Source organism: Megascapheus bottae, chromosome 5 (genome assembly GCF_031878675.1).
Source record: "Megascapheus bottae isolate mThoBot1 chromosome 5, mThoBot2.hap1, whole genome shotgun sequence".
NCBI classification, from domain to species: domain Eukaryota; kingdom Metazoa; phylum Chordata; class Mammalia; order Rodentia; family Geomyidae; genus Megascapheus; species Megascapheus bottae.
The window spans coordinates 27,938,112-27,966,052 of record NC_143513.1 but is presented as its reverse complement, the minus strand read 5'-3'; the positions used below and the strand labels follow the sequence as shown (position 1 = coordinate 27,966,052).

Genomic DNA, 27,941 nt, shown 5'->3' with positions numbered 1-27,941 from the left:
CTGGTAAATCAGTCCATGATTTTCCACTTCATGTTAACTTGTCCCTCTGTATCAGTCTCTTACAGGCTCTTTCCTTTATTCCATCTAATGAAAACTGCCTTTTGTTTTGCTATTACAGTCTATGTTGCGGAGAATTTTTTAATATCAGTCCTTGGGCTTGAACTCAGGGCCTGATTACTACCTTCGAGCTTTTTTTTTTTTTTTCCGCTGAAGGCTACCCTGACTTACAGGCCCTCTTCTGGCTTTTTGCAGTTTCATTGGAGGTTAAGGGTCTCACAGATTTTCCTATCTGGGCTGGCTTCAAACTGTGATCCTCAGATCTCTTTCTGCCTGTTGAGTAGGTAGGATTACAGACATGAGCACCCAGCTCTGAAGAATTTTTAATCTTCCTATCTCCTTCTTCAAAAGAGAAATTCATGAGGGAAAACATAAAGTGATGATTATAACTCTATGGCTACTGAAACTTTTTTCTGGGATTTGAGATTTCAAGCACAAATTAGTAGTCTAGGTTAGGGATAGACATGGCTTGAAATGACTACACACATCTTCTCAGGATATACTGGATTACAAAATTGTGTAATATGTAATAAGTTCTCAGGAAAAAATTGTGGTTGAGTAGTATACATCTTTGTACCCATCGTCGGATGCAAATATTCAGCTTAAAGCAATGTGACATTTGCCTGTAACCCATAAACACTTTCCAGCATTCTTGAAATGACATGCAAATTACTTACAATGTCAAATAAAATATAAATATTTAATAAATAGTTTTCATGCTACATTATTTAGGGAATAATGATAACTATAAAATGTGTGTACTTGATGCAGACTTGATGTTCTTTTTTTCCATATATTTTTAATTGTAATTAATAGAAGGATTACATTATATTCACCAAATAGAAGGTGCATTACCTGACAGACATTGATACCCTTTCTCATGTCTTGGTCCCCATTTCCCTCCCCCCACCCTCACCCCTCAAATGTTTCCCCCTTCTCTATCCGATTTCAAATAACCAAATAAGCGTATGTACAATATATCAGATAACATCCAGTACATTAATTCCTTGGATATGAAATTCACTCTTACAAAGAACTAACTGTACATGTACTCATTATGATCGACTTCTGGGCCTCTTTGTGGTAGTAATTCTCTGGTTCCCTTTTGAGCTCACATGTGCCTGGGCACAGCTTGTGTTAAAAGGACCCATATGGTGATCAGAACATAATAGAAAGAAGAATTCCTGACCCTTGGAGGACTAAGCCCTGAGCAGCTGCTGCAAGCTATGTCTTGCACAATGAAGTATGGAACCACAGCAGAATGGAGGCAGATGTGTGAGGTGAACCAAGAAACCACAGGCAGGGGATGAATCCTGACTCTCAGAACTGAGCCAGCCTGGCAGTTGTTCTCTTGCTACTTCAAGATTCATCTTTACCTGTAGGCCTGAAATGTCTGCATAATTTCAGTAGAACTCAATTTCTGTGCATTATAATACTTCATAGTGCATGATCCCAATTATGAACACCTTTTTGAAAAAAATCTTAATTTGGTAAGAATTCCATGCAAATTAGTTTTTGAAAACTGGCAAGTATTTTAAGAGAGGAAAACCTTCCTCAAACTCTTCAATTTGCAGCTGCACAAGGAGGCACAGTAAAGCTCTGTTATAATTAATAGGTACGTTGTTAAGTGAATTATACAATATTAAAATATCACCATGGGGACAGAACCAGAGATAAATGTCCTCGTCTAAGCTAGATGGAGCTCTTCTGAAAGAACAACGTTATAAAGTCCTTTAATTTAAAAAATTACATTTCCAGGGCCTAATATTGTCAGCAAGACAAATAATCTGGCTCAATAAGAAATATAGATTTAGAGGATTGTACTTAAGGGCCTAGCACAGTGACTCTACATCACTGTCAAGCAGGAGCTGCATAGCTAGATTGACTGTGAGTATGTTAATATATCCTAGAACATCTCAGGATAGGGGATGCCCATAAGTCCAGCCCAATTTTCTGCCTGATTCACTGACTTAGGGTACTCCACAGGCACAAGTGGCTGCTTTCATGTAAGTTTTGTTATTATTTACATAGGGTAAGGCCAAGAGATCAGGAGATGACTAAGACCAAAGAGATAAAGTTATGGTACACATCCAAATGCAGGGTGCAAACAGCCCACAGAAGGAATGAGAATAAAATGTGGGCCAGAGCCTTTCTGTGATATTATCAGACAGGAATGGAAGGTGCAAAGTAATCAGGCTTGCAGTGGAATCATTTATTTCATCTGCATTTGGGGTGCAGAGGCTGCTGAATACCTGAATCTGGAATGCACAGGTGGATAATGGGTCTGAGTAGGAGTGTCTATCATCAGAGTTGGCTGGATTCTGGCTACAGTTTGTTTTGCGACTGTCCACTTGTGCTATCATATAACAAATATACTGCAAGCTAAACTTCTCACAATTTTTCACGTTTTTCACAGTTTTAGAAGCTGGGAAGTTCATGAAAAAGAATGTGTGGCTAGGGCCCACTTTTTAGTTTGCTGGTGTTCATATCCTATCTGAATCCTCAGGTGATGTTGGCAGAAGGCAGAGGTACTCTGAGACATTAGCCATTGTCTTTAATTACAGTTTTTGCTATTTAGGAAGTTGAGATTTGAGTATTTTGGTTCAAAGCCAGCCCATGAAAGGAAAGTCCATGCTTAAGCACTGAAAAAACTGGATACAGAGAGTTGTGCTCAAGAGATGGAGCACTAGCCTTGAGCAAAAAAAGCTCAGGAACAATGCCCAGGCCTGGACTTCAAGCCCCAGGACTGGTACAAAAATATTTTTTAAATTAACTTTAAGTAGTTGTACTAAAGGAGTTAGTATTCAACAAATCAGTTTATGGATATGATGGTCCTTGATCATGCTCCCTCATTCTTCCCAACCCAGTTTCTCTCTTTGATTTTCTTAATGTTATAGGATCTGCATTGAATCTTTTTTTTTTGAGCACAATAGCAATTTATTTCAGAGGCATGAAATAAGCTGGGCTAATAACCAGAAAATCTAAGGGGTAAAAATGGTATGTAAGTACTAAAAGTAGGTTTTTTGCAAGGCCCTAAGTTCAAACCCTAGTACTACACCAAAAGAAAGGAAGAAAGAAAGAAAGAAAAAGAGGTTCTAGTTTCAATAGACCACACTTCTCACAGAAACTGTAAAAGGAGAATCATCTTTGGCATTTATCATCAATACTTTCAGCAATGAAATAATATATATTACTGCAAATTAAGAATAAGGCAGCTTCCCTAAGAATATGAGAGAAAATTCAGAAACACAAACATGTCATTATCTTTCGTATTTAGCACAAAATATATTATTCCTATGGTTTTATAAATAATTGCCGATCTGAATAGTCAATAATCTCTAGTAATAGTCTTTTATTAAATATAGATAGGAACTCCCTTTCCATCCAGCAAGTATTCTAGCTCCATTTAAAAGCAGATATCGGGACCCGGGTATGAATGAGAAAAAGGGAAAGGAAAGAGTATGAATGAGCCTGAAACTCATGATTCAATTGCATTCTGAGTGAGTTCCTTCACTCTGTTCATGCAATGATCAATGGCATTAATGAGTAAAAGGATCCAACTATCTTCTGGCTGAGAGGCCACATGACTCGCTTTTGTAATTTCAAGTGCCTTCTTTAAAACAGACACAAGTTTTGCAGAATTGAGTCGCACAGTCAGTTGGCACACAGGTGGATATATACTCAGGGCCAAATTACCCACACTGGGGCTGATCTCATCACAAATATCCACAATGTCATCCAACTGGGCCACCTGGTCCTTCCCATTCTCTGCCACTAAGAGCCGATATTCTTTAAGCATGCTTTAGATGCTCTCACCAGTGCAAAGCATGGAACTATGAGCTCTTGGTCCTTCTCTGACCAGTATGAGTCCTGATTGGTTGGAAACCCCAACCTCATCCTCATTATTGTGATTGTCAGAGTTGTCCTCCTCAGAATCATTCAAGAGGCCAAGGTAAGGATCACATTCTTCTACAGCCTGCTCCATTTCTTCATGTGCATCTTCCACAAAATCTACACTCTTGGTCAGCATTAGAAGGACTACAGCTTTGTTATCTCTTGGTATCCGAGGCACCTGCTCGCATGCAACCCAGACACTGTTGCAGGAAATAAGGTCATTGTTCTCAGGACTCTGAGCTGGAGTGGTAAGAAGCACTTCCACAAGCTGAGCCATGCCATCCATGATGTCCAGAATAGAGTTGCGAACCAGCTTTCTCAGGGTGGTCCCCTGATCCTTAGGAAGAGAATACTACACTGCAACAATTGCCTTGATGGGAGCATGGACTTGCTCACACATTCTCTGGGTTTCCTGTGGAGATGGTGAAGGCGTTGGTGCTGGAAGGCGAGAGAAAACGGGATCGTTGCTTCCCCGGACACTTTTACTGCTGCCTCATTGAGCCTTCTCCAAAACGCGTCCCGCTGGAACTCCTCGGCGGTCTCCTGGGAGCAGCCACAGCTCCGCCACCAGGTGCGGCGGTCCCGGCCATGTGGTCAGTCGCGAGGTCTCTGAGACCCGAGGCTTCACCCCACTCCTGCATTGAATCTTATGACTATATTCTCTTTCCCTTTCTCTTCATTTGTCTAGCACCTTCCCCATTGTCCCTTCCCACTTTTCAAGTAACCATTTCCTGTTAGTCATTTTGTTGAACTAATTCTAAGGAATTATGTGGCATATAATTCTAAGGAATTATGCCACTGGAATTCTCCCCAGAAAATATCATATTTTGGTTAATAAATATGTGTGTACTTGCACACAACCTCATTATGTTTACTAGTACATTTATAAATTAGTTCCAGCTTCCACATATAAGAGAAAACATGCATTCTCCATCTCCCTGGGCCTGACTGACTTCACTTAACATAATTTTCTTTCCAGGTACATCCATTTCTTGGCAATGTAATATCATGCTTCCTTACACGAAGGTCATCATGAAGATTCTGCCCTCTGTACCAAATCATCTTCCAGAGAATCCACTTTTAAACACCATCTCACTGGAGATCAGAGCTTCATCATATGAACTAACACACAAAATGAATGCTGATGGGACACTTGTTTTCTAACTCTAGAATTGGCCAACCTTGGTGAATCCAATCTCCTTATGACTTGGACCTGAATTAAAAGGCATCAAGATAATGACTCATCCTCAATGTTTGCAAAGATATCTTGTGGTGATTGCTAGGATAGGTACTCATATCTAGTTGTATGATGATTATCTTGATTTCAACTCAGATGGGCCAAGAGACTCATAGGTAATGAGTAAGGCTTATTCCGGGGTGTGTCTATTGTTTTTGGAACAATTAGATCGTGTGGGTATGATTTAATGAATGATCTCATCCACTGATGAATTAAAATTTTGAAAAGATTCCTGTGAATTGATAGAGTTGTAGGAAGTGAGTCCACTTGCCTCGTGTGATACTAGGAGCCTACCTTTGAAGAGTGTATGTTGGCCCTGGCAACATTTTCTGTTTCCTGTCTGCTATGAGATAGGTAGATGCCTCTGCCACTTGCTTCAGCAACCTCAATAATCTGTCTCACCACAAGCCAAGTGAAATGGAACTAAAACCATTATTTTGGCTCACAAACTAAAATCATGGGCCCAAACAAATCCATTCTCCATGTAAATTATTTCTCTCAAGTATACATCATAACACTGGAAAAGTCAGTAACACAGCTGGTGAGGGAGGTTCTAAACCACCCCACATCAGCAAGCTCTGCAGAATAAAGTGAAGGCCTAGGTGGAGCCCAGCTAGCAACCATGGAGATCTTCATCAAGGTTTCTAAATTAGGAAGCTCTGCCATCCACTGACAATATGTCCCAGTTCCTGCTACATAAACTGCCCCATGAATATTTTTGTGTGTGGACTCTGGAAGTCTGCATGTAGGTGAGAAGCCCCTCCCTTTTCTCTCAAAGATCTCTTTAGACCATGCTAAACATAGAATAAACCCATGAGATGACTGAAATCTCGAAACACATTTCTTAAGGGTCCCAGTATATCTTAAGACCAAGGTTTTTATTGACATTTGTAGGTCAGAGAAGGGGCTACCTTTCTAATTATTCACAAAGCATGGGAAAGATGAAGAGTTCCACCCTCAGGTGGAAATTAGTGCTCAAGAAGAGTAAGTCAAAGGCTGTGGCTTCCAATTCCTGAGCATCTCAGACAAAGGGCCCAGGAATTACCTCCTGGTAATTCCTTCACTACACATACACAGAGGAGGGACTTGAGGAACCCAGTGAGAGCTCCCTGACTCCAGGAAGACTGAAAAATCAGTAAGAGAGGTCTCTTATGCAGTTAGAAAGGGACTGTCCCTCTGTCTCTACTCCAGGTAAAGCCCAAGAAGACCCCTTGCTTGACTTCCACATCTTCCTAACAAAGTACAACCAAATTCACATCCTGCCAGCCCCTATTTGCCTATCTCTTTTTTTTCCAGGCTAACTTTTCAAACAAAACCTGAACTATTTTTCTTCACTCCTTCCCAAAGGCCCAACAGCCTGAGCAAAATGTAGAAGGCAGGAGAGCCCAGAAATCATTTAAGAGCCCATTCACCTGCAGAGCAGCAGATTGCTGTGGAGGCCCATGCTGAGGCCAGAAAAAATGGAAGAAAAAGTCCTCCAAGAACCAGCCTGAGTACATTATATAGGCTGGAGTTTGAAGACATTCCCTGGAAAACTCAGCATTGAAGGTCAAAAGAACCATCTGGTTTGGTTACCGAATGGTCAGATGGACCACCTAGTCTGGGTACAAAAAGTATGTTGAAAGCTAAAGACAGCACCTATTGTGTCCTAATGGCACCTGTGTCTGCTCCCTGGGGGAATATCATGCAGCAGGCACACAGACATCCAAGTGGATACTAGAACCATTGCACCCCCCTCTGCTTCAGGAGCTAGACAGTGACAGAAAAAGTATCTGTTCACATTAAGATTTGGAAAAGAAAGTTCTTAACTATTTATGATAGTGGATAAAGGATTTGTTATTGCTATACCCACAAAATCAATAGAGTAACATGCCTATGCCTAGAATTAATTCTTTGATATTCACAGGGTTTAGGTCACCAGACTTTTGAAATTCCCACATTTATGAACACATGAATGCTGTGCCACCTTTTAGCTTTCTCAGGAAACACGTTCCCATTAAGACCACTTCCTCACACTACACACTATCTCCACCCTTGTTCAATTTTAACTCTCAGTGAATGAATTCTGGTCATTGTTGACTGGAGAACATCACTGGTTTTGTGGTCCAGTCAGTTAGTTGGCACCTGTGGGATGGAAACCACAGCTAGGCTGGCAACTTGAAACTCAGAGAACCAGACCACCGCTGGATCCTTGGGGGAAATGTAGCTTTAGGTTGTAGCACCAAAGAAGAATCCTCTTGCAACCCTGAAAGGATCCCAAGAGAATGGCCAATCCAGAAGAAGTGTCTATGGACCAACCACAGCTCCCCAAAGCAACATGATGATGGATTGCTATGAGGCTGCTTCATTTCTGGCCATTACCGATCCACTCACCCTATTCTTCTTCTGTCCAAGTAAATGTACCTTGGGGATATTAAATCCATCAGACCAGTTCTCACTTTCTTCTTTTACACATTGCTTGCATAGAAAGCATATGTATTGTTTTAGAATAGAGTACATGTTGCTATAATAAAGTTACTTTGTGTGTAGAGTGGGGGGATCAAGGGGCTTGAACTCTGGGCCTGAGTACTGTCCCTGAGCTCTTCAGCTTAAGGCTACCACCCTGCCCTTGAGCCAAGTTCCACTTTCCATTTTCCAGAGGTTAGTTGGAGATAGAGTCTCAGGTACTTTTGTGCCTAGGCTGGCTTTGAACCCTGATCCTCAGATCTCAGCCTACTGAGTAGTTAGGATTACAGCCATGAGCTACCACACCAGACATGAAGTTACTTTTGATTGAAAAAAAAAAAGCATATGTAAAGTTCTGAGAACTAATTCCCCATCATGATTGGTGCACACACTGATTGCGAATGATGTTGAGTTGGCATTCATCTAATCAAACATGTCACCTTGAAACAGGGTTTGTAGAAAAGCTATTTGGGCCTGTACAGATTGCAAATGGCAGGATAAACTGGTGAAACAAAACCTGCCTAACAAGAAAGTAGGAGTTGCAAAAGAATAAATGAAATAAATATGAAAGAATGAGGAAGTAAAGAGAGAACAGTAAATCTTTGGCATCACAACCTTATAGGAAACAAAAAAGAGACCAATCAATCAAAAAGCCATCCAGTTCTCCCTGTTTAACCCAAAGCCCAGTTCTGTAATAAGAGAAAAACAAAAGAAGACACCCAGGATGGCAGGCGCAGGCTAAACTTCTGTCTTTCCTGAGGCATGTCACATAATTTCTTTCTCTGCCATATTTGTTTTCCAAAAAACTTTTCTATCATTTTCAGTTATATCTGTGTGTAGCCTGTGGATGACCTGGAGTGTCAGCCAGGTTTCTGTCACTAGAACAAACACCCAGTATCATCAACTTAGAAAGAGAAAAAAAATTACTTAAGCTCATAGTTTTTACTCCATGGTTGCTTGGTCCCATTATTTGGGGCCTGTAAGGAGTCACTACCTCATAGCAGGAGCACATGGCAAAGCAAAACTTCTCACCTCACACACAGCATAAGCAAACCAGGAAAGAAGGCGATGGAGAGCCCTTCAAAGACCAAGGAGGACATGACTCCCACTGACCTAAGACTTCCTGTTGGGTCCACCTCCTAGAAATTCCATCACCTCCAGGGTGTGCTGCCTTGTTTACCAAGCCTTGAGGCTTGCAGAACATATCATATCCCAAATCTTAACAGCTGGAGATAGCATATCCATTTAATGAGCCAATATTAACAGGTTTCTTCCAGTCAAGAAGCACAATGACTTCCCAGCGACTCACTGGAAAAGGATTATCATATAGGTGCCATTCAATGTGAAGTCACAGCCATAAAACTCTGCTACATAGTCCTCGAACGACAGGAATCTTGAACTCTGCACCTATTCTTTCTGCAGGTCTGTTGATACCTAAGCCCTCTATGTAGAAGAACAAGCTGTGTGTATTTTTGTGGAAAAGATAGAGTTGTGCAGCTAGCCAACAAATACCTGGCTACCCAGACTCTTTGCTTTTCCAAGCTTAATGAACTCAAACCAGATAATGGGAATAATGATAGGGATTAAATAGTATTTAGTCACTGCTTTATCTCATTTAGAATAGAATTCTGAATATTTTTCAAATGTTAATTTATGGACTTAGTGCCTATTAAATCCCAAGAGGAATAGAAGGAGATCAATTGGAATTAGATGAAGATCACCTGTGAAGAAATTGGACCATAGACTATACTTATGGCAGGGGAGGACCAGCCTCTAAAGAATCCTAAGAGGAATGGCAGCTTGTAAGAGTCTAATGGGGATGAGTTCTGGAAGAGCCCCAAGCCCAATCCTTTAGGTTCTGATCTAAATTTTGGCAACACTGAAACACATTTTGTCAATTCTCAAACAGTATTCTCTTCCCAAATACTTGTTGAAATAACAATCATGATATATTCATGAAAGTTTTAGAAGCCAGAATCAGAACATCCATTCAAAGAAAAATTCAACTTAACAGGCAGCTGGAGGACTGAGATTCAATAATATGCTTGTGTGGGTAGCCTGGGACCTTGGTGGCCAGCAGACCACCAGAAGAAAACACTGAAAAGTCATTCTACCATATCTGCTTCCTCAGCATCTTTCTTGAGGTTTTTCTCTTCTGCCTACCTTTCCCCCCCCCCCCCAGCCACCCTTCAGGACACTATTGTTTCAATTGTGATGTCCTCAGTAGGTGATCTGTTCACTTTCAACGCTCTATCTAGGCCTAATTTATACGATAATGCATCCTAAATGAATAAACCCCTTTCAGATTCATCATCTGGGTTTTCATGGTGAAAATGAAGCAGCTTAGTGGAAGCATCCATTGGTACACACTATAAGCTCTTCCATCGCACATGTTCACCATAAAAGACTCGACCTCCATTCTCCAGGCTTCGTTCACCTCACTAAGGCAAAGCCAGTCACCAAAGATGGAAGTCTAGTTCTATTCTTATTGTTTCTGCCTCCAGCGTCAAATCAGTCATCAAAATCCTGTCAACTTCACCTCTGTATCTCAAAAAGTATATTATTTCTCTGACTTGGGCTTCTATCAGTTCTCAGTGATAGAGTGAATACGTTGTTACTTATCAACACTGTATTCAAATCAATTTCACCTTCTCTATCATACTCTCTGTATCCTTCTCTCATGAAATAATGTCTCCAACAAGTTTTCTTATCTGTTTTCACAGTTGTAAGAAGTCTATTTCCACAGTACTTAATCTTTTCCTCCCCCTCCCTTCCAGGCCTTCTTTCCTCACAATAATCCCCTCCTGCCCACAGAGCTATTCATCCTTTTCCTTTTTTCCATTCTCCCCTCTCTTTTTTCCTGAATAGTCTCTGTGTTTAAAGCATCTAACTAATCCCATATGCAGACATTTATACTTACATTCATGTCCATGAGTATGAATGTCTTTTAGGTATAGCTTTCACATATATGTGTGTGTGTGTGTATGTGTGTGTGTGTGTGTGTGTATGTGTTTACTTTATGTCTTTGTAATACTCATATATATACATACACACATAATTCCATTATATAATGTATATAGTACATAGTATATGCACACATATGTACATATATGTATATACATATATATGTATATATAAAGATGCCACATACACAATTTCTTTATCCATTTGTCTGTATCTTGTTAGGCACCTCTATTAAATCCTGGATATCTCAGCTATTTTCATTATCCAGATATTGTAAATGAAGCTGTAACACAAAGGAACATTCAGGTATCTTTCTGGTGTATAGATTCATTGTCCTTCAGGTATATGCCCAATAGTGTTATGGCAAGATTTGTTCATAGAATTTAAGAAATCTTCATACTTATTTTGACAAGAAATCGCATTAGTCTACATGCCCCCCAACAGTGTATGGGGGTCCTCTTCCCCTGCATTTTCTCTTCTCTAGCATTTGTCAACAACAGCCTTTTAACTCCTTCTCCCTATCAGGCTTCCATCACTCTGGTGGAAATGCAGTAGCCCACACACATCACGATGTGTCCTGCTTTCTTTGTTTATTTGTTACTCCCTTTCTCCACATCTGCACTGGCTTCTCCTAAACAGATGCGGTTACATCCACTGATGAGCAATACAAGCTGCTAATGAGCCTAACAGAACATTGAGGACAAGGATGCAAGCCTTTCCATAGTTATTATTGCCTCCAGCTACCTAGCATGGTATTTAACAAATGCAAATGAAGTAAACACCATGTTCTCTCAAGGTCCTATCTAGAAATGGCAGAAATTAATTTCGGCAAACAGTATTGGCTTTGGCAAATATTGGTGGCTTGTGGGATCCTGTTATACTTTTTCTAAATGGAGTTGTATCAATTGTCATCTCAGAGAGCTCTCCTGCTGTTCCTAAGGGGCCATGTTTCATCCAGTCAGTATACTGTCAGAGCAGGAGTCTTTGACAAGTGGCTGAACTACAACTTGTGCAGGACAGGCAAGAATGGCCTGTTCAGACTCCCTTCCTAGACATAAACTGACACACCATGACACAGATAGTAATTGACTGGCAGTAGGTTCACTGCCAAAATACTGAAGTACAAAATAAAACACAAAAGAATGGCAATTTAGCAACCACCAAAAGGGACAGACAGAGTGCTCTGCCTCAGAGAAATGGCCTGTTTTAAAATGCACAACAATTTGATACACTTTCAGGATCTGCTTTTATTTACTCAGGGCTTGTGCTCCACTAATAGCATATCTCCAGAGCATTTGTCAGAAATAATCAGCAGAAAATTTTTAATATTACTTCTGCAACATCACCACTTAAAATTAACAACATACTAGTCAAAATAATTTTCTGGTTCAACTCAAACTCCAGTGTAAGTAGGAAGTGAATCATAAGGCAAAGTTGGAAACAGCCTAAGTGCTAAAATCATGCTTAACCAGGAACTGATGGCTCACATATATAATCCTAGCAAATCAGGTTGCTCAGATCTGAGGATCATAATTAGAAGCCAGCCCAGGCCAGAAAGTCCATGAGACCCTTATCTCCAATTACAGACCAAAATTCTGGAAGTGGAGCTGTGGCACAATTGATAGACCATTAGCTTTAAGCACAAAAGCTCACGGACAACATCCAGGCCCAGGCCCTGTGTGCAAGTCTAATACACACACACACACACACACACACACACACACACACACACACACAGAAAAGGGGATGGGAAAAGAAAGAAATTGTGTTCTGTGCAATGCATACAAAGTTCACTCAGCAAAATCTTGGAGATTTGTTGGTTGAAGGAACTGATAGAAACCTTTTCCTATTACTAAACTGATAATTAGCCAATCAGAAACGTCATGAACTTGGAAATTAGGAAAGTCACTAAATAAACTGAAACAACAAAGCCAGAAAGAAGAAGCTAATTCACAATTCACCATAATATATCATTCAAAAAGTATGGTTTCTCCAAAAATATTACAACTTTCACAAAGAAAAAGATTAAAAAGGTAGTTATCAGAAATTTATTCTGATGATGCATAACCATTGAATTTATAAGGCAAGGATTTATAATCCCTATAATCCCTGCTACTCGGGAAGCTGAGATATGAAGATCACTGAAGCCATCCTGAGCAGAAAAATCTGCTTATTTCCAATTAACCAGCAGAAAAGCTTAAAGCAGGAGTATGTGGTTCAACTAGAAGAGTACCAGCTGAGAGTGGGCAACAAAAAATATAATAAGTAAAAATTATAAAAGTAGGAATTTTGCCTGGTGGTTTACACCTATAATCCTATCTACTCAGGAGGCTGAGTTGTGAGGATTGCAGTTTGAAGCCAGCTTGGGCAGAAAAGTCCATGAAACTTTTATTTTCCAGATCACATCTACTATTATGTCAATACCTCTTGAGGGTTCTATTATGCTGAAGTTTTCTTTCATTACATATATAAGATCCATGTAGAATCCATGGTCTCAATTCTTTGCATGTATATATATATACATATATATGTATACATATATGTGTGTATATGTGTGCTTATATGCATGTATGCACATATGTACATTTATATTATTGTAAAGGCTTACAGTTATATAAGTAAGGTAATGAGTACATTTCTTTTTGAAAAGTGTTACCTCCTCTCTCATTTTTTCCCTCTTTTCCTTCCTTACTACTCCCCTCCCTGCCAAGCTGTAAAGTTTATTTCTCAAGTAAATTACTCAGAAAAAGTCAGAAGTAGCACTGTGGATCAAGTGGTAGAATGCTAGTCTTGAGCACAAACAGGCTCAAGCACAATTTCAAGCAAAAATAAAAGTTTTTTAAAATGGAATTCTGAACTTGAAAATCTAACATAAATTCACTAGAACTCAAGGAAAGACTTGATCCAACAGAAAAAAATCCTTAGTAAACTCAGTATTGTATAGTACAAATACTATACTATACATATATGTATATATAGTGAATACATATACCTGAATGTATAGCATACATATTCATACATATGAATATGACATATACATATATATACATATACTGAGATTATTCTGAAAGAAAAGTACACAAAATGGACAGAGTCTCAAAGACACCATCAAACATAACAACATAGAAATAAATGGGAGTAGCAGAGGAGAGAGGGAAATCTGAGGGCAAAAAAAGCTAGCAGAATGGGAGCAAGGGAAGTCCAGCGAATGTGCATAGGTACACGGTTCTAGGTAGATTAACATCTGGATTCTACTAAAGGACTATTTGATCTGATTGAATGAATTAAATTCACAAGAGACCAAAAGAGCCTTGGAAACTATAAACAAGGTGGAGAATTCATAATTTCTGGTTTCAAAGCTTATAAAAAGTTTCAGTAATGAACACACTTGCACTAGCCCAAGAAAAACAGGCTAATGAAATGAGTGAGTGATGAAAGGAGTGACATTAATAAAAAATTATTGTATTCATAAACTGACATGTTGAATTGTAATCCCTCTGTACTACTACTTAAACATAATTAAAAATGCAAAATCAAAATTAAGTTAACTTAAAATACGGAGTTTTATTTTTGTAAAGATCAGACATACTAACAAATAAAATGCATAATAATGTGTAACATAATAATGTGATTTGTATGGTCAGCTAATTTTTTTTTCTAACAAGACTGTCAGGGAAAAAGAATCAGGTAAAAAATTTACCCAGTCTTTTTTTTTTTTTTTTTTGCTAGTTGTGGGGCCTGAGCACTGTCCTTGGGCTTTCCTCAAGGCTAGTACTCTGCCACTTCAGCCACAGCACCATTTCCAGATTTTTTAATGTATGCGGTACCGAGGAATTTAATCCAGGTCTTCGTTCATGCTAGGCAAGCACTCTTACCATTAGATCAAACTCCTGGCCCCTATACCCTGTCTTTAATGAAATGGTACTATATTTTATCAAACACCTGATTGTGAAAATTAAAACAATATGACTCCTAGGAAGAAAGAAGACTAAACTAAATATTAATATCCTTTTCATTAGGATACGTTAGTTGTAGAAGGGGAATTTGATTTTGAAATTTCCATACATCAAATTCATCCCTTTCACCTCTCCCTTGTCCTCCTCCTCATTCTTAAATCAATTTTAACAAGCTTCATTGTACTTTACCTGCCACATTTTCCCTTCCCCTCCCACTGATATATAACCCAACAGAGCCTGTTTTTCTTTCCTGTTATGTATTTCTTTAGTGTCTATTAATTACACCTAGAGTTTCACCATGATATTCAGAATATCATGTATATCTACATATGTATACATATATATGCATATGTATACATATGCACATATATGTTTTTCATTAAGTACATTAGTTATAAAAATTTGATTTAATTTTGATATTTTCATACATGCATACACTGTATACGCCAAGCAAACCCTAGATATAGAAACACATGTAAATAAACTTACATACACATGAGTTCATTCTACAGTCTGGCTACTTGGCTTATGCTTCTTTGGATATATGCCCAAGAATGGTACAGTAAGGTCATAGGTAGCAATAGTTTTCATTTCTTGAGGGACCTACGTACTGATATCTGTAGTGTCTGCATTGGTATACACTCCCACGCCATTATGAGGATTTCTTTTCATTGGTATCCCTCATGAGTATTCTTCATGATCACCATTATGACTAGGGAAAGATGAAATTACAGTGTAGTTTTTATTTGCACTTCCTTTGTATAGCTAAAGATGTTGAACATTTCATCATGTATCTATTCACCATTTATACTTCTTCTAAAAACTATGTTCAATTTGGTTTTCCAATCATTAATTCGATTGTCTCTTCTTTTGCTCTTTTTTAGCTTTGTACATTCTGCATGTTCATCTGCTTATATTTCTTCCTATTTCCACTGAATATTTTCTGAAGGTTTTCTTTTTTATTGTATTCTATTGTCTGGGTACATACATTTGTCCAGTAGTGGGTACATCACTTCTTGATCATTGATACCCCTTCCCATGTTTTGTCCCCCTTCCCTCCCACTTCCTCCTAATCATGTTGTTTTCCCCTTCTTTTCCCTATTTCAAATAAACAAATAAACATATATACAATATGCCAGCTATCAAGTCAAATGCAATAACCACATGCGATTAACCATAAGTGGAAAAAAAGGGAAAAGAAATAATTTCACATAGTAGATTAAGAACAACAATCACAAAGATAAACCATTTGTTTCCCTATCCTGGAGTTCATTTCACTTAGCATCATCCTATATGATCATATGTACATAGCTTTTGAGCTATTGTGATCTTCTGTTAGGAGAATGCTAGCTGTGTATTAATTGAAAAAGATTTTCTACCATTCAATAGAATATGCCCCTTGGTTCTCGCAATTATTTTTGCTGTATATAAACTTTTTTTATGTTATCATTATTTATTTTAATCTTGTTATGTTCAGTTTGATTGGGGCAGGAAGAACACCAATCTTCTTCCTTGATTTCTGGGGAAATACAGTTGTTTTAATTTTTTTCACCTATTCATGTGGGTAGTTTTTCCTAAAACAATGTCAGTCCCTGCTCTTCATTCATTCATTAAAACATCACCAAATTTCAGCACTACATAGGTGAGAAAATGAGAATCCAGTTTGGTTCAATTTTTACTCTTCAATAAAAATGACTTTACATGGGGCCGGGAGTTTGGCCTAGTGGTTAAAGTGCTTGCCTAGCATGCACGAAGACCCAGGTTCGATTCCATGGTACCACATACATAGAAAAAGAAGCCGGAAGTGGTGTTGAGGCTCAAGTGGTAGTGCTCTAGCCTCCTTGAGAAAGTCCAAGAACAGTGCTCAGGCCCTGAGCTCAAGCCCAGGACTGGCAAAAAAAAAAAAAAATGACTTTACATTTCAAACTTTTTAGACACATTTCTATAACTGACTGTATAATATCTGTTAAATTTCAAAACCGATTTTTTTCTGATCACCAATGGACCAATTTTGTTATATTAGGATAGTTCCATTTGTTAATTCCTGCTTTTATTTTTTGGCAATTGGAGTCCTGTTCAGGAAATAATCACAAGTGCTTGTAACTTCCAGAGTTTGTCTCATACTTTCCTGTAATATTTATAGAGTTTTTGACATTTTTGATCCATTAGGAGTACATTTTATACAAGGTGAGAAATAGAGCGGTAGTTCCAACCTCTTGCATATAGATACCCAGTTTTGCCAACACCATTTAAAGAGACTGTCTTTAGTATTTGGTAGTATTTGGGGACCCTTTCTCAAAGGATCTGTAGCTGTGTGGTTTTATATTTTGATCTTCTGTTGATCTACTTTATTAGCCTTCATGTCCTTTTTATGCCAGTAACATATTTTTATCACTATTATCCAGTAGTGTAATTTGAAGTCCAGTATTGTGATACCACTAATATTGCCCTTTTTTAGTCAGGGTTCCCTTTGCTATTACAGGTCTTTTATACTTTCATATAAACTGATTTTTCTATTACTATAAAAAAATGACATTGGGATTTTGATGGGCATCACACCAAATCAATGCAATGTTTTTTGGGAGTGTGGACATTTTCACAATGTTAATTTTGCTTCTCTATGAATATGAAAGATTTTTCCATTTTCTGGTGTCTTCTTTAGTTTCCTTCTTCAGGTTTTACAGTTTATATTAAAGAAGCCCTTAACATCCTTGGTTAAATTCATAGGTATTCTTTGAGAACATTGTGAATGGAATTATTGTTTTTTAAATTTTATTCTCTGCTTGTTCATCTTTTCTGCATAGAAAATATAATATTTGTACATTGATTTCATATCCTGTTATGTAGAAGGTTTTGATGGAACTCTTAGATTCTTCTACTATAGGATCATCATCTGCAAATAAGTTTCACTTGAATTCTTCCTTCCCTATTTTAATTCCCTATAATTTTTCCCTGTTGCTTTGTAGCTCTAGCTAGTCATTCCTGCATTGTATTAATTAGGAATGGGGAGAGAAAAATACACTTGTCTCATTCTTGAATTTAGAGGAAGTGACTTGTTTTCCCTAGTTAGTGTGATATTGGCTACAGATCTGTCATAATAATCTTTCTTTCATTGAGATACTTTCTTTCAATTCTTAGTTTCTTCAGAGCCTGTAACATAAAAAAGGTTGAGTTTGATAAAAAAAAGAAAACTTGTCAAAATTTCTTCTAGATCTTTCAGTTTATGTGAATAAAGGTTTACAAAGTATTTCCTCACAATCTCCTGGATTCCACTGGTATTTGTTGTGACCTCCCCATTTTCATCTCTGATTTCATTGGTTTTGGTATTTTTTTTCTTCCCCTTTGGGCTAGATTAGCTACAAATAGATCACAATCTTATTTATTTTTTAATAAAGAAACTACTTTCTGTTTCATTGATGTATAGTTTTCTTCAGTCTCCATTTCATTACTTTTCTCTCCTAATCTTTAATGTTTCTTTCCATGCTTTCTACAAATGTTCCTGGGAAAACTGGACATGCACACATAAAATGGATAGACTTACACTCTGCTATCATATCATATACAAATTACAATAATAATGAAGGGAACACCTCAAAGGATGTCCCGCCTTAATACCTCAGGTCAAGCAAAACTTGGGTGAATATGAACATGCTTGATCACAGACAAATCAGTCCAACCTAGGCCTGGCCAAAAGTTCCTATCACCCCAGGTGGGACATCCCATTCTGGACTTAGCAGGAAGTACCCAGTCCTACTCCCTGAGTAACTACAGTCTGTTTTTCATTCTTTTGCTTCCTTGTTAGGATGCACATAAGCCTGGCCCCACATCCACATCCTTACTCAACCTATGACCCCACAGGAAGGTTTGTTGTGCCTCACTGTGCCTCCATAAACAGTTGTAGCCTGTGGAGATGGAAAGTCAGACCTGTTCCTTTTCCTGTCTCCTCCATTTTCCTAACACACTTTAACATTAAAATTTAAAATATAACGCTCCTAGGGCAAAAATATTATTAATTTTTCTTTAACAAAAAAACTGAAGAATGATTTTTTTCTGTCTTTCCATTTCACCTGGTTATCTGATATATTGTATATATGTGTATTTGGTTATTTGAAGTCGGATAGGGAAGGGAGGAAAACAAGATGAGGGGCGGGGTGGGGAGAGGGAAATGGGGACCAAGACATTAGAAAGGATATCAATGTATGTGAAGTAATGCACCTTCTATCTTGTGAATATAATGTAACCCTTCTATTAATTACAATTAAAAATATATTTAAAAAACCGAAGAATGTTTTTATAGATTCAGAACCAAGAGCATGAACAACAAAAGAAAAAGATACATTTTACTGCACTTTTTTTTTTTAATTTAGGGCTTCAAAAAGGTTAGAAGGAAAGCTGAAAGGAGGGAGGTATTTGAAAATTCTATGGCTGGTAAGAATCTCAGAGGAACATAGCAAATTCCTACAATTCAATAAAAAAAAGTCAAGTAGACATTTTTTAAGTAAACAAATGGTTAAAATACAAATTTCTCTAAACAAAACTATCGACAAATGACTAAAAAAGCATAAGAACAAATGTTTGACTGCATTAGTCAACAGAGATATGCAACTCAGACAAAATACCACTCCATAAGCACTGGGAAATTTAACATAAAAATGTTCATACTAAGTGTTGGTGAAAATGTAGCTAAGTGGAATACTTATACATTGCAGGCAGGATTGTCAACTGGGGTAGCCACTTTGGAAAATGATTTGACAACTGCTCAAAACATTAAACACAGACTTAAAATCACTGTGGACAATTCTCTTCTTTGGCTCATCACCAAGAAATGTAAAAACATATGTCCATTCAAAAACCCTGTGTGAATTTTAGAGTGTCTTTGTTCAAAAATTGGATACAATCCGAAAGTCTAACAACTTATAAATGAGTGAGCCAAACATACTATTCAGTAGACTCTTGTTCAACCTTACAAAAGAGAACAATGCCTGAACATGGATGAAACTTGAAAGTTTAACACCAAGTTAATCTGTCACAAAAGTATTACATACTTCACCATATATTATATATTATTCCATTCTGTGAAATATCCAGCATAGAGAATATACAGACAGCATGAATGGTTCTAGGAAATACAGAGAAAGACTGTGGGGAGTGAATACTAATCAACATTTGCTTATATGTGCGCTGGCTCTGGAACTTGAACTTCTAGCCTGATCCACATCTGATTTTCTTTTTGGTGGCCATTAACTGGAGGTAACACTTTCACAGACTTTCCTGCATGGGCTGGCTATGAATCATGATCATCAGATCTCAGCATCCCAAGAAGCTAGAGTTACATGAGTGAGCCACCCACCCCTAGCAGCACTCATGTGTAATGAGCTCATGTAAGGTAGTGATGAGTTTCTATGCTGACAGTAGTGCTAGTAATACAACGCTATCAATACACTGAAAGCAACTAACTTATATTTGAGAGTATAGCTTTACACAAGATAAATTGCAATTCAGTAAACCTGCTAAGGAAAATATAATTTGATAGCTGAATTAGCACAGGGTTTTGCAAGCCCCAGAAACAGAGTGGACATCTTATGCTAGGTGCATTGTTTCCAGCCTGACTGCCCTAGGTCCTTCTACTTCCACTACCTTTTCCCTCTGTTGTTTGTACATTACATATGGTTACTCACATGGTACTACAAACCTCAAAATTCTTCCCATTCTCAGTTCAATCTGTACACTCCCCTGTTGTCCAGGACCTAGCAGTTCACATCAGTGACTAGCTTCTCTCTTCCCACTGCAAGGGTTACACAGAGTACCACCCACCCAAGCACTATCAGGCTTTCATCCACCACCTACACTCAGACAAATGGGCTTTGAAGCTTTGATTGGAGTCAAATCCTTGGCCTTGGCCATCTTACCATAGGACTTTGATGTGAAGGTTTAAGCAAGCCTTTGCTGTTTCTACACAGTATTCAACATTCAAACAATGAGCAGGCCTATTTTTTTGTTGTTGTTACTTGCAGGAGTGCAGCTGGAAATAATAGCACAGTCACTTTAGTCATGCGGCCACTTGTAGATGAGAGAAAGGCTGTTGAGCGAGCCGTTCTATTATACTGCAGCAGATTAGATTTGGCAGGTGTTTTCTGGCCTGAGAATGAGACCATTATAGGGCATACATTTACCCAGCAATTCATAGGACATAGAAGGAGCCAGAAGCTGGGAATTAGTAAACAGAACAGTGCTTTTTGGAAAGAGGCCAGCACCAAACACAGGTCTAAAAATAAAAGCATCAAGGGGACTGCTCTTCCCAGTCCTAAATTATCTCCTGCTCCTCCTGCTCTTGCCTCCTCTTTCCTGCCCCACTGCTACTGGTCCTTCACCAGCCCTTGTCTGGCTTCAGGGATTTCCCCCTTCATTACTTCCCCACCTGTATTTGGAGTCCCTAAAAATCAATCTTCTCAGCCTCTAGGCCAGTGCCGCAGTTTCCATTAAACTCCTGCAGCGGTTGAGGAAGAATCTCTACAAAGCACAATAAGCACCACACTAAGAACCTTACTTTTTTTTTTTAACATGTTCAGCCTTCCCAAGAAAATGCCCTTTACTTTACAAAATCCAAGGACCTGAGGCGGCCAAGGTCACCTGGCAGGAAGGATGTCTCCTCCATGGTCCTACCACACAGTCAACTAACTGGACAGCTTCATTTTAGGGTCTCCATGCTTAACAGGATTTGAATTCCTTCACTCAGATATTCTTCCCATATATAGTGACTCTTCCCAAGAGCTCTGTCCTGTGCCAGCTCTGAAGCATGGTATGGGGCTTGGGGGGGCGGGGTGTGCACGCAGTGCATTCACCTGTCACCTCAGCCTTTGGAAGGCTTTGAAGCAAGATGATCTTGAGTATACTGTCCATGTGGGATACACTAATATCCTGCCTCAAAATGAAACACACAAAAAAACCCTTTTTCAGCTCCACTTCAGCACCTCTCTGTCTCTAAAGAAACCTTACTACACTACCAGGCTAACACCACACTGGCCCTTCCAGCATTTTGGGCTCCCCAATTTCAGAAGCTATAGAAGGTAGACCATTTCTCTTTTAGCATGAAATGACATGTAGTAGAAACACTGTAATGTCTTTGATTTATAAGCCCTTTCACCCACTTCTTTACTTTGATAAAATATACATATCATAAAACTTTCCATCTTACTAATACTGCATACTGGGCATACATTTAGAGATTCACATTATTGTACAGCCATCACTGGTTTTTCTCTGTAATTCTCTTCTTTCTGTAAAACAGAAAAATGGGACCTATTAAATACACCGTCCACACCAACCTCTGACTCACAACTCTGCTTCCTTGCCTGTGATTTTAACCACTCCAGACACCTAATGTTAAACAAATTCATATAGTAGCTGTCTTTGGTGACTAGCTCTGCCCACATAGCAAAATATCTTCAAGGTTCATCCGTGGTGGGCAGGTCTCAGAACTGTGGATTTTTTGAGGCTGAATAATATTGAATTATATGCATCAATCGTATTTTGCCTATCCCTTCATCTAAATATACATTCTTATATTCATTTCAATTTTGAGTATTTACTATACTTGTGAATGGCTCTTCCATTTTCATTCCCATCAACAAAATACAGCTCATAGTTTCCTACATCCTCACTAATATTTCCTTTCTGATTTTTGATAGTATGTGAGGTGGTAAAGTGAGGTGGTAAAGTGCAGTGGTTTTGATTCACATTCTCCAGTGAGTAGTGAGTTTTTTTCCATATATTTTTTATTGTAATTAATAGAAGGGTTACATTATATTCGCCAGATAGAAGGTGCATTAATTCAAAAACATTGATACACTTTCTCATGTCTTGGTCCCCATTTCCCTCCCCCCCACCTCCACCCTTCATGTAGTTTTCCCCCCTTCCCTATACAATTTCAAATAACCAAATACAAATATATCCAATATATCAGATAACAAAGTGAGATACTATAAGAATATGAGATAACCAAGGAACAGCAAAAGAGATGAGATAACATAGTACATTAAGGACAACAATCACTCATTATATGGCTTTTGTTTCTATATCCTAGAGGTCTTTTCATTTAGCATCATAATATATGGCCTTATGTATCTAGGTTTTGCTCTATTGCAAATCTTTGCTATGAGAGCCCAAGGTTTCTACTGATCATAACAAATGAGGGAAACCATTGAGCCTATCTTCCTTTGAGTCTGGCTTACTTCACTTAATATGATTTTTTCTAAGTCTTTCCATTTTCTTACAAATGGGGCAATGTCATTCTTTCTGACAGCAGCATAGAATTCCATTGTGTACAAATACCACATCTTGTTGATCCACTCATCAAGTGAGGGGCATCTGGGTTGGTTCCATATCTTTGCTATGGTAAACAGTGCTGCAATGAACATCATTGTGCTAGTGGATTTAGTATGTCCTTGTTTCTGGACAGTTGGGTAAATGCCTAGTAGTGAAATTGCTGGGTCATAGGGGAGCTCTATGTTTAGTTTTTTGAGGAACTGCCATACTGCTTTCCATAGTGGTTGAACGAGTTTGCACTCCCACCAACAGTGTAGAAGTGATCCCTTCTGGCCACATCCCCTCCAGCATCTGTTGTTATTAAATTTCTTGATCCTGGCCATTCTAACTGGAGTGAGGTGGAATCTTAGAGTTGTTTAAGGGATCTTTCCTATAGGAGGACATAACCATCCTAAATATCTACACACCTAATCCCGGAGCTCCGAAAATCATCAAGCAAACTTTACTTTCACTGAAACCATACATAGATCGAAACGCAGTGATTGTTAGTGACTTTAACACACCACTCTCACCTATGGACAGATCAACCCAGGCAAAAACTCAACAGAGAAACCTTAGATTTGAACAACTGTATAGGCCAACTAGATCTAACAGATATCTGCAGATTATTCCACCCAGCAACAACACAATATACATTTTTTTTCAGCAGCACATGGAACATTTTCCAAAATAGACCACATTTTAGGGCATAAGACAAACCTGGGCAGATTTAGAAACACTGAAATTATTCCCTGCACTCTCTCAGATCACAAGGGCATCAAATTGGAACTGAACCCCCATTTCCACCAATTAAAACCCTGTAACTCTTGGAGATTGAACAACACATTGTTGAATCACCAATGGGTCTTTGAGGAGATCAGAACAGAAATCCAAAAGTTTATGAAATTTAACAAAAAGGAGCACACAAAATACCAGCTCCGGCAAAGGCAGTACTCAGAGGAAAATTTGTAGCTCTGTGTGCCTACAATAACAAATTGGAAAAATCTCAAACCAACAATTTAATGTGAGTAGTGAGTTTTAAGTGCCTCTCAAAGATCTACTTTTGAAGGCTTGGTACCACAAGTGTGATATTAGGAAGTGGCAATATATTTACCAGGTTACAATGTCTAGATCACTAGTAGTAAATCTTTGAAGGGGATTGCAGGACCCCAGCCCCTTAGTTTCTTTTGTTTCCATGCTGGTTGAAGATGAAGAATCACTCTACTATACACTTCTGCCATAAAATGCTGTCTTCCCAGAGGCCTACAGCAATAGGAGCCAGTTAATCAAGCAATGAAACTTCTTCTAACCACTATGAACAAAAATGAATCTTATCCATTTTTTAAGTGGATTATCTCAATTGCTTTGTTATGGTGTTAGAAAGTTGCGAATATATTTCAAGGTCTTTTTGTGTATCTTCTTAGAAAAAAAGAGAACATTTTCCTTTTGGACTTTGTTGTAGTTGTTTTTGAGACAGTATCAAATAATATAGCCCAGGCTGTTCTGGGATGCATGTAGCTCAGGATAGCTTCAAACTCCAAAACTTTCTGCCTCCATCTCCTGAATGCAAGGTTAGAGAGACAGGCCACCATGTCCAGTACTGCCCATTTCCCAATGTGTTGTTTTTGAGCATTGTGAGTTATCTGTATATTTTGCATATCCATCTTGTATCTGACACATAAATTTCAATATTTCTTCCCACTCTACAGGTTGCTCCTTAAATATGCTTTCAACAAACCATATTAAACAAACCTATTCAACAAACCATATGTACATTTTCAAAACTTTAATTACAAGCCAGATGTTTGTGGCTCATCCCTGTAATCCTAGCTTCTCAGGACACTGAGGATCATAATTCAAATCCATCCCCAGCAGACAAGTCTCAGATTGCACCAAGGCCTTTATCCCCAAAGTTTCTCTGTGGTGGCAATGCTGTCCCATGGTAATCCACACTGCTGATGACTCTTGGAACTGAGATATTGTCATCCTAATCCAGAGGGGAGAGATGTGAGCATGAGGATGGCTGTCACCCAAGGTTCTTAAACACTACACAGTCCAGGGTTCCAATTGCAATACCAGAACCCCCGTGAGCACTCAGTGCCACCAGCCATCACCAGGGTCAATTACCATGGCACAGCATTGTCACTGAAGCAAAGCTTTGGGTACAAAGGCCTTGACGCAATCTGATGGTCTGTAACCTTCAAAGACAAAGAAGGGAGAAAAAAAATCCTCGTTTATGTTTGAATGCAATGTGCACACAAAAAGACATTTGGGAGGCTATCAAAATACCATTCTGAATTTTCCTTGCTTGGGAGCATATACTATTTTTGGTACACTGGGGAAATAAAGAAAAGGTTAAAAACTAAATTAAAAGATCACTTCAGACCCACTGGCTAGAAATTAACATATCTTAAATGTGAGCACATCTCTTCCCAATGGGCATTTTTCCTTGTCCATATTGTACTGTAAGGGGAATGCTTCAAGAGGAACTTTCAGGGTGTGAGGTTGCACCCTGAAGACACGTGGCAATGGCTGGAAACCCTGATGGATGTCAAGTGCGCCCACACTAGTGGCACCTAGTATGGAAGACCCTGGAAGCTATATCGCTTCCTTAAGAGTCTAGGATGTACATACACAAAGCAGAGACTCATCTGGCTTGAGATAGCTCTGGTGAAAAATTTTGCTTGGCACCTGGCAAGCTGGTTAATTGTCATGTGACTAGGTCCATGCTCAGAATGTTCATTGTAGTGCTTTGGGTAGGACTAGACAACCTTCATTCCCAACGAATTCCACCATGGCCTAAGGCTTCCAGGAATAAGGAAAGGCCTAAATGGGCTACACATTCAGCCTCTTTCCCCTGCTCCCCATGTCCTCCCCACACTGAGTAGAGGGTGGGTTTGCCCCTGGAGTGAGCACAGAGTTCACAGTCTCCGTGACCTAGAAGCCAGGCTCTCAGCTCCCCCCTGTGGTCTCAGCTGGTGGGCTCCTCCGTGGGGCCATGGCTCTCTTTACTGCCACTATGCAGAGTGATGCCCTGCTCCACTGATTATCCCACCCCAGGTCACACTCCTGCCACCTATCTCAGCCTGAATGGTAGGAGGGAGACCCCCTCCCACCCAGAACTTAGCTCGCTCTGGCTGTAGTGAGCTCAACCCTTACCATCACAAGCTCATAGTCTGCCCTTCCTAAGAACAACTGGATTCTTGTGGTTTCTGAATTTAGAAAGGAACAGGCACACACACACACACACACACACACAACCCAAGGGATCTTCTTTTGACCAGAACTTGTAAAGTAGACACAGCCCTTGCATGTAGCTAGATGAGAGCCCCACACCACATGGGGGAAGTTGAATACCTTGGTCCTGGACAATGAAGGGAAGTTGTGTGGAAAGAAAATGGAATAAGGTGCTTTTGCTTAACCTTTGAGGTCCCAGCAAACTTTGTGGCCAGTGGTCACAGGTTCCTAGCAGCCCACTGAAGGGCCTTTAGCTATTTACACAAGACACAAACAGTCCACCGAGGACAAGCAGCTTCCACTGCTGACTTTGACCTAAGCCTATGGGGTGAGATAGAAACTACATTAAAGATTCTCAAAACAGTCCAGAGGCTTTTTCGCCATCCATTTGGGAACTATTTTTACTCCCTTTAAAATGTTTTCAGGCAAGACTGCAGGTGGAAGCTTTAAACAGCAATGATTCCTTTTCAGTAGGGCTGTGGAGCCCCAGAGACCAGGCTTTCAGCTTGAAGTAGTCAGTGAGGTCCCCCATGGGATGTTCAAATCTCCTTACCTCCTTTCACACTGCATCTGGCCTGGGCTGGGGATGAAGCAGGGAGTTAATGCCTTATTCCTTAGGATTTGTCCTCAGAGATTTAAAGTCACAAAGCCCTACAAGGTCTCAGCCTTTGGGATTGTTTATGCAAAATAAACATTAGGAACTTGATTCCTGTTTTTGGATGTCAAGGACTCAGGCAATGAGTTCAGCCGTAGAGAATGATATATGTGGCCGAAGTTAACCATATGGCAGATTAACTATGAAGGACTGATTGATTATATGATTATACAGCAATATGGTTTGATTTCTTTCCCCTTAGGGTAAGTAAGAATGGTCATCCAACCAATAGGTAAAAGCCATGGTGTAATTCTTAAAAGCCCTACTCCCTTAAGAAACCACATAAGGCTAGGTTAAACTTAAAGTTAGATGTTGTCATTCCTATCTGAAAAGAGGCAGCTGCAGACTGTGTTAGTCAGCTTTCCATTGCTGTAAGAAAAGGCTTATGAGATCAACTGAAGGGAAGAGAGATTTTCTTTGGCTTCACCTTTAGAGGTTTCCATCCTTAATTTGCCCTGACTTTTTGAGCCTATGGTGAAAGAGTCCATTGTGAGAGAGCAAGTTTTTCTAGCTGCGTAGTGTCCAGGAAGCAGAGAGGGGCAGAGGCAGAGAAAAGAGGAAAGAAAAAGTCAGAGGCAGAGACAGATGAGCAAAGACAGAGAAATAGAAAGACAGAGAAAGAAACAGACAAAAGCAGAGGCCCTCCAAAGCAGAGGGCCAGGGTGTGGTTTCTGTGACAGCTTCAGGATTTCAGTGGAGTAGCTTCCTGGTGACATCTCCATGTCAGGTGCAAACGAGGGTACAGGAATCCTGAGGAATTTGGACAGGGAATGTTTTGGATGTATCCAGAAATGGCAGACTCCACATTTCTTATTTTGGGTGGTCCATAATATAAACTCTAGAAAGAAAATAAAACATATCTTGGCCTGAAAATAAAAGGAAAGAAAGGGGCTAGACTAAAACAGCACCAGCCACAGGAGAATATTAGTTATCATAGACGCAGTGTCTGAGGCACAAGCTGAGAACTGCAGAGAAGAGCTGGAAGGCTGGTAGGGGAAGACTCATGGGAGAGCAAGCCTCATCTGAAAGGTGGCCTGATTGATGAGCGCCAAGGCTGTGCCCATAAGCCAATGAATGGATAAAGAAAATGTTGTATGCTTCTTCAATGAAACATTATATGACTATAAAGAAGAATAAAATCAAAATCATGAGGTTTGTAGGAAAATAGATGGATTAACAAGTTGAAAGAAAT

General features: G+C 39.2%; 1 pseudogene; it reads right to left on the bottom strand.

Moving 5' to 3' along the window:
- Positions 1-3,417: 3,417 nt before the first annotated feature.
- LOC150063158 (cyclin-D1-binding protein 1-like) overlaps positions 3,418-27,941 on the bottom strand; it is an 85,623-nt pseudogene continuing 61,099 nt past the window's right edge.